Below are 7,701 nucleotides of genomic sequence, written 5' to 3' on the forward strand. Positions count from 1 at the left end.
GTATGCTGGAGAGAGCTTTCTCGAGCTCCTCTGCAGTGGTTAACTCATCAAGGTCCTTACATTCAATGGACGCGATCTGTGATAGCGCTCGGACAGTGGCTTCATCGCCTAGGGTGACCGCGAACGGTGTAGGATGACTCCATCAACGGGGAGCATCTTGAGTAGTGTGCGTCCGATCCCATAATCGAAACTACAAAGATAAGGCATTATCTTCTGCGTAGCGGAGGTCAGAATTGCGCCGCAAACGTGTGTAGAATACCCTAGACAACCATTTGGTGGGTATATCAAATTTGCAACATAAATATACGTGCAAATATACGTGTAAACATATCGTATATAATGCAGCAAAACCAGTATATACGTATCAATTTGGAGGCCATATAGGTACATTAGCACACATATTCTTGATTTCGATGCTTTTGTCGTAATAAAATCATGCAATGTATTTAAATACGACAAAGAATATGCATGTGACGCACATTGTAGGTGCATATATACGAATTGTCGTAATAAAAACATGCAATGCATTTAAATACGATAAAGGATATGCATGGGCCGCACATTGTAGGTGTAGATATTCGAAAATGAGTTTAAATAACATTCATACGATATAATCTGTTAAATAAAATACGACTTCTGGTTGTCTGGGACCCCAATGTCGGGGGGTATCCTACTAGTGCCGCTTCCTAAGGGGGAAACTGCGGGGATAAGACTTTACCTTCCTCGTAGCGGACCTCGAGGAAAAAGAGTTAACCACTGTCGGGGAATACCCACAGGTAGAGAGGCTCTCGATGCTGGGCGAGCCTCTCGAGTCGGAGTAGGATGCAAGGTTGCCAAAAAAAATTCTGTGTTTTTGACTAAAAAAATTCTCGATTTCTGTGATTTGAACCGAAAATTCTGTGACGGTTTTCTGTGACGCTAGTTCTACGAAATTCATTGCAAAAATCATGTGAAACATCAACAAATTGAAAAATACTTACAGTTTTTAAAGAAAAAAATCATTTTACATTACCTTAATTTCATATTTTCTAGAATTTTAATCAAAAATTCAAAGTCAAAAGTGACATAAAAATTTCGGATTTTGAAAATTTGTACAAAATTTAGAAAATCTTTGAATTCTGTGAAAATTTTAAAAATTCTGTGTTCTATGACACAAATTCTGTGACGAAATGTTGCTCAAAATTCTGTGATAATACAGATTTTTCTGTGATTTCGGCAACCTTGGTAGGATGTCGTCACCGTCGGGAAACATCCGAGTCGTAGCGTTCGAAGTCCCGAACGTGTGCCGTGACAGGCTCGAGTCCAGGTCAAGCTGCTCTCGATCTGGCACACAACGGGCAGAAAAATCCGCGGGCAAAAAATCATAGGGTTGCCAGCCAAGGGGGGTAAAGAAGACCGGACAACGGTCGGAGTAGACTGACCCCATCGGCTCGCCGTGCCTTGGAATACAATCCGTAAACCGGGATTTACTACCTGTGGTTACCAACTAAAAAAAGGTTGTGCCCAAGAATAAGAACCCTCCCAACATACCAGAACTTCTACCAATCGATAAATATTGGATGATAGTTTAGCAAAACCGTAAGACCCAAAAAACTGTAAGCAGCAAGAAGCAGTTCAAAGCAAACTGGTATTCTGCGCCGAAGAAAGTGGATAAGGTGACTGAACAAAATCTGATAGCAGGCGTCGAACGAAAGTCTCGCCAATTTGGACTAGGTCGACCGGAATCTTAAATAAGTATTTTTTACGTCTTTAATACAATACATCAAAAAGAAAAATACTTTGATTTTTTAATAAACAATTAATCGATTTACACGCAATTTAGTTTGACCACTTTTTGATTCGAACACCCTTCATCCAATACAACTGTATTCGATGTTTACTCTTGAGCTCGAGCAAGGCTGAAAGTCTCTATAATAAAGATAAAAAAAAAAAAAAATTGAGCTCGAGCCCATGGGCATCTGCCTAGTAGGCAAATTTTCTGCTCACTGAGCTATATCACAAGCCCCGTACCCCGTTAGGTGGATCGAGCCATTCGCGTTTTCCTCACGCTTGGGATACGATACAATGCTACAAAAGGCAACGAGAGGGGCCACCGTTCGTCATGGGAGAGTGAGCGAATGAATTGTATCGAGCGCCAGCAGGTAAAAACCACCTTGCCAGCCCGGCCAGATCGTTCTTGAACAAAGACCCAACATGATCATTTCGGTTTCTGCGCGATTTCTCTCAAAAGAGTGACCGACGAAAGACGACGGCATGGCCCAGTCCAGTAGCCGGACCCGATGGATGGATTGCATATATGCGCAAATGATGTTCGGTTTTTCTTCATTCATTATGGTAAACAATCAAACGGAGCCGGACCAGCCAGGGAATTCTTGCGGTGTGAAAGGTTTCGGGATGAAGGCTATCGTTTTTTAGGGTTACACTTTATTCTGACGAGGATGTTGTACAACATTCTAAAGGTTTTCCTTAAAAATTAACATATGAAATGGTCCAACACAAGTTATCGATTTTATTACCACAAATAACCTTTATTAAATAATGCATTATGATATCGATGATGTGAAAAGGTAAGTAAGAATATAATCTGAATTCTACATCAGTCATAAACACGTAAAAAAAAGTACTGAAATGGACATCTTCTTATGTTTTCAATTCAAACAAAACCCTGTGAATTTCCGCAAAATCCAGGTTCGTTGCTATCGTCCCGTTAAAGTCTTTAATGTATTCCTGTAAATTAGAATAAAATGGAAAACAATTTGACTCAAAAAGCTAGCATAAACTGATGCAAAAAATGAAGAAAGAAATTTCCTCCCTGCCATAAAAAAATGCAGTGCTTGTAATAAAGTTTTCCCTATAAATCAACCGAGCGCTCAGATCAAACTGACCCAATTAATTACCCCCTTCTTCCTGTTTTCGACAACCTTCCCATTCAGAAGCTCGCTGTTGAAAGTCAGTGCTCTCGCTTGAATGGAGCAATCAAGCTGAGAAAATAAGCCGTCAGCTAACTTAAGCGTTGCTGCTGCAAGTGTTGTTACAATAGCAGGCCTCTCGCAACTTTTCACATGCCTACCGATCTCGGGCTCTCTCTCGCTCACTCGTTGGGTCCTCGAAATTTCCCGCAGCCAGCATGAACTTTCCACGAACCCAACACACCAAATCGGCACAGTTTGGCTCACCATCGCCAGCTCGAACTTATAGCTCATCAAATCAACGCCTGTTGTGAGTAGGTTTTTGGACTGCTGCTCGAGCAATGCCCCGGGATGAGTTGTTTGGTTTGCAATATTACAGTGTCTTTCGCAATTTAACAAATTATTTTCAACTAATTACAATTTGAAATGATCAACAAAGGCTTATCTTATCTATAAAACATGTACCGTAATCCGGGGTAATACTGGACCAGTTGGACCAGTTGGACCAGTACTGGACTCCTATGAACGTAAAACATGGTTGCAGAAATTCATTTGACTACTTTAAATTTGATTAAACAATCGATTTCGTCGCTGTTCAGGAATTGTTGATTTGGGGTTACATTTATCAGTCTCTATTGTGACGGTTTTAACGAGTTTTCTTGATCGTAAAGGATACAAAACGCCTTCATAATTGTTTACAAATTCTAATTTAACAATTTCACCTTGCTTTTTAACGTTTTCTTTTAAAAACATTTATTATCGAAAAAAAAACAATGATGCTGCATACATCTAGGGGCAAAAATTTTAATAATTTCTATAAAATTTTAGCTTCTAAATACATATGAAATTTTACCTTCACACATTCCCCTAGGCCCTCCCACTATTTCCATTTTCATTTTTTCTTCAAAGCTAGTCATTTGATAGGATTCCTATCCATTGGTCCGATAAGGGCTTACTCTTGGAAAATGTACAACCTTTTTAAATGTCAAAAATTTATCATTAAATGACTATAAAAATAACACTATAACTATACATATACAAAGAATAAAAGTTGTTCTTTCACATTAAACTACCCGTTTGCTTCTAAATACTTTTTGATATTATCAAGAGAACTGTTTGTTTGCGGGCCTTGGAAAAAATAGTTATTTTAAGATATAGAAATTACATTTTTACTTACAGAAAACAATTTTCAATACAAATCAAATTTAGTCTATTCGATACTCAATTAATAGGCTTTCAAACGTAGAAAACAGTTTTCAAAAATTCAAACTATAGACAGAGTTATTGATAATAATGTGGAAAAATTCATTGATGTTTAAAGTTACCCCGGTGATCAAAGTTACCCCGTTTTACGGTATACAGAAATATATTAAACATTTATCATTAATGGAACGCAAATTGTTTAAAAAAAATCGAAGAACCATCTTTAGACTGATAGTAAAATGTCCAACTTGGACTATTATTCGAAGATTTTCATCCTAGTTGATCAATCTGAAGGAGACTGGGCCATTCTGCCAAAAGTCGTTAGACAGAAGTCATTTGGTCGATGGACGTTAGGAGGTTATCAGGCCGAATATGTCATACGGCCGAAGGTTACCCGACCGAAGAAAGTTTGACAGAAAGGATGCTAAGCCGAATGGTCATTATAATTTATAGTTGTTGGGCCTAATGGCCACTAGGCAGAATGAACGATACGCCGCACCAAGGTTGCCGAAGAAATCTATGTTTTTATCACTAAATTTTTGTGTTTTTACTCGAAAATTCTGTGACGGTTTTCTGTGATGTTTTTTCCATTAGGGTGAAATGATACAAAGGTGATCCAAATTGATTACGCCAAAACGATGCGTTTAAGACCCATAGTGTCTTCGGGATATTTTACCTACATTACAAGGACTTCAAAATCAGATTTTAATAAAAGTGATTAAATCACCTCGTAGTGAGATAGAAAAAATATTTTTTATCATTTTCATTTTAGAGCTGTCATGTCTTCAGCAAGTTTTTTGATTGTTAAGTTGTTGTTATTTTGTTCAAGACGTCAACATCGTAGAAGCTAACCGTAAAAAGTTAGAAAGGTTATTAAACGATATCTTTTCAAGCGGAGCATATACATGCAGGATATGTTTGAAAAAGTTTTGAGTCATTTAAAATGAAACAGTTTGTAGAACATACTTTATAAAAATATTTTGACTGAAACATGATGTATCGAAAAATACTAAGTTAAAAGAAAGCTGATTTCAAACAACTGTATCTTCCTAGTTCGGGTGAGTTCGGTTAATGCTTTTGTTGCATTATAATCAAGCAGATTCAGCGTTAAAATGTTTATTTTGAAGCTTTATAATTGATTTAAGATAGTGATTTTCAACTTTTTTTGAGGGCAAATTTTAAAACTGGCAAAAAGCTACCGTTTTTTTTTGGTTAAAACTTTATCCACATTCTACTCTCGTACGCGTATTACATTTTTAAACCTTCCGGAAAAGGACATCTGAACGGCCAAAGATAGATTATCAAACTTTGATCGTTATTGTTATTTTTTGTCTATCTGTTTGTAAATATTCTTATTTTTATGTTATCACTAGCTGATTTACCCGGCCTTGCTCGGGTGTGCATAAAATATAAATCAAAATGAGTCGTTTGACTTTACGAAATTTTGGTAGCTTTGTATTCAATATGTTTTTTATATCTTTATTATGAGAAAATTTTACCCATGTTGTGCCATGTATGTGAACTTTGAAAGTTTTGTTAGTGTTTTTCAAGTTGAGAATATTTACTGTGTTTCCCTTTTTCATATTTTTGAAACATTTAGGTATAGGTATGCGGGTCGTATTCCTAGAAATTAAAAATAATTTCTCATGAATGCTTTTTTTTTTCATCACAAAAAACATTGTATACCCACTCCACCCTTTCTCAAGGAAGCTTGAATAGCTTTGGCCTTCTATTTTTTTTATCTTCAAATGATTAAACTATATTTTTACCCCCCCCCCCCCCCCCCCCCTCTAATGAAATCTCTTTTGGAGATGATCTCCTCGGACGCTTTATGCCAAATGCTCCCCCGTATGCTATATTCAAGTTTTATTTGCCTAGAAAATTCTAAGAAGGCTTCCGAAACTTGTCGCAGCTCGTGGCCTTCAAGTCTTCCAAGCCAACGGCCATGAATTTGAATCCCGATCACGCCATACACAGTAAACTTTTGTGGTTTAGTGGTTTAAGCATTAACTAAGTATAAAGTTAAAATATCTGAAAACTGATTACGACGTTTGAAAGCCTATAAATTGAGTTACAAATAAGCTAAATTTTGTTATTATTAGGAAATTTTTTATATAACTTAAAATATAATTTGAAAATCTTAAAATATTTGGTTTTTTGAAGGCTCATAAACAAACATCTCTTCTGATCAAAATTAAGCATATATGAGCAAATGGGTTGTTTAATGTGAAAGTTCAACTTTTTTCTTGATTAAGGTTAAGTTTAAGTGTTATTTTTACAGTTATTTGATGATAATTTTTGGATAAAGAAAAAATGGCTAAAATCCCTATCAAATGGTTAAGTTTGAAGAAAAAAAAGAACATGGGAACAGTACGAGGACTTAGGAAATTGCATGAAAGTAAAATTTTATCTGTTCTTGAAGCCAAAAAATATCGAGAAATGTTTATAATGTTTGCCCCTAAATGTATGCAGGAACATTGTACATCTTTCGATTATATTTGTTTTTGAAAGAACACGTTGAAAAATTCAATTGAGTCCAAACAAAAAATTACTGTTATCGATGTTTTGAGCCTTCTGTGCTTGATGGCATAATAACAATAAATTTGAAGATGTTAAGATAAGTAAAAACCGAAGTGATCAAAGTTATCCCAAAACTCGAAACCTGGTTTTGTAACAAACATTTAATCATAACCACCAATGTTGTTTAAATTTACGGCAATCAATTATCATGTTTAATACTCCTTACCTCAGTAAGGGTTTTAAAGCTTTTAGATATTACGAAAAAGCAACTCCTTCCAAAATATTCAAAAATGAATGAAAAAAGTGATCAATGTTCCCCCAGTTTACGGTACTCGAAAGATGTACGCTTAGAATTAAGTAACAGGAATCTCTTCGAGGAAACATTAAGTTTCATTGAGATCCTATATGTGTTTGTATTTGTTTTTTTAAACTTGTTGAAGACTCATCTTTCATGTTTTCAAATGTATGTGTACTTTCCGTTGTTTATTTCCACAACGTTTTATGATTAGTTTTTTTTAAATGTTTCAAGTTCTAACAATAGTTTTTTGAAGTGATCTAAAAGAAATTATCTCGGAACCCAAATCGCCCATTTTATGATGTTATAACAAAAGATTTTTTTAAATCAATGTTTCCATTCTTGGGAAAATAATCTCATTAATTATTGTGAAGAGTAATAAAGTAAAAAATTATTGGATATAATTTTATTGAATTCGCAGTACTTAACGGTTTAAGTTTTCGCATAATTGGTAAAATTGAACACATTGATGATCAACATTTATACAAAAGTCATAGATTGACCGATAAAATTGAATTGTATAAAACTTAAAACCTCATACTTAATTTCAAATAAAGTTTCTTGCGTAGGATTTGGTTTTTCCAGATAATGCACGTTGTTTCTAAAAAGCTTAATTTCAAGAAAATAGCTTAATATGTTTTCAGCACTCAATCCAAATTCAAAATGAAGATAAAGCATTGCATCCATACTTCACACACTGTATTTCCTTATAGACTCCAAAGCCCTGCAGCAGTGGTAGGGAGTATTTTGAAAACCACTACAATTCAAGTCAAT

Source organism: Uranotaenia lowii, chromosome 2 (assembly GCF_029784155.1).
Source record: "Uranotaenia lowii strain MFRU-FL chromosome 2, ASM2978415v1, whole genome shotgun sequence".
NCBI classification, from domain to species: Eukaryota; Metazoa; Arthropoda; class Insecta; order Diptera; family Culicidae; genus Uranotaenia; species Uranotaenia lowii.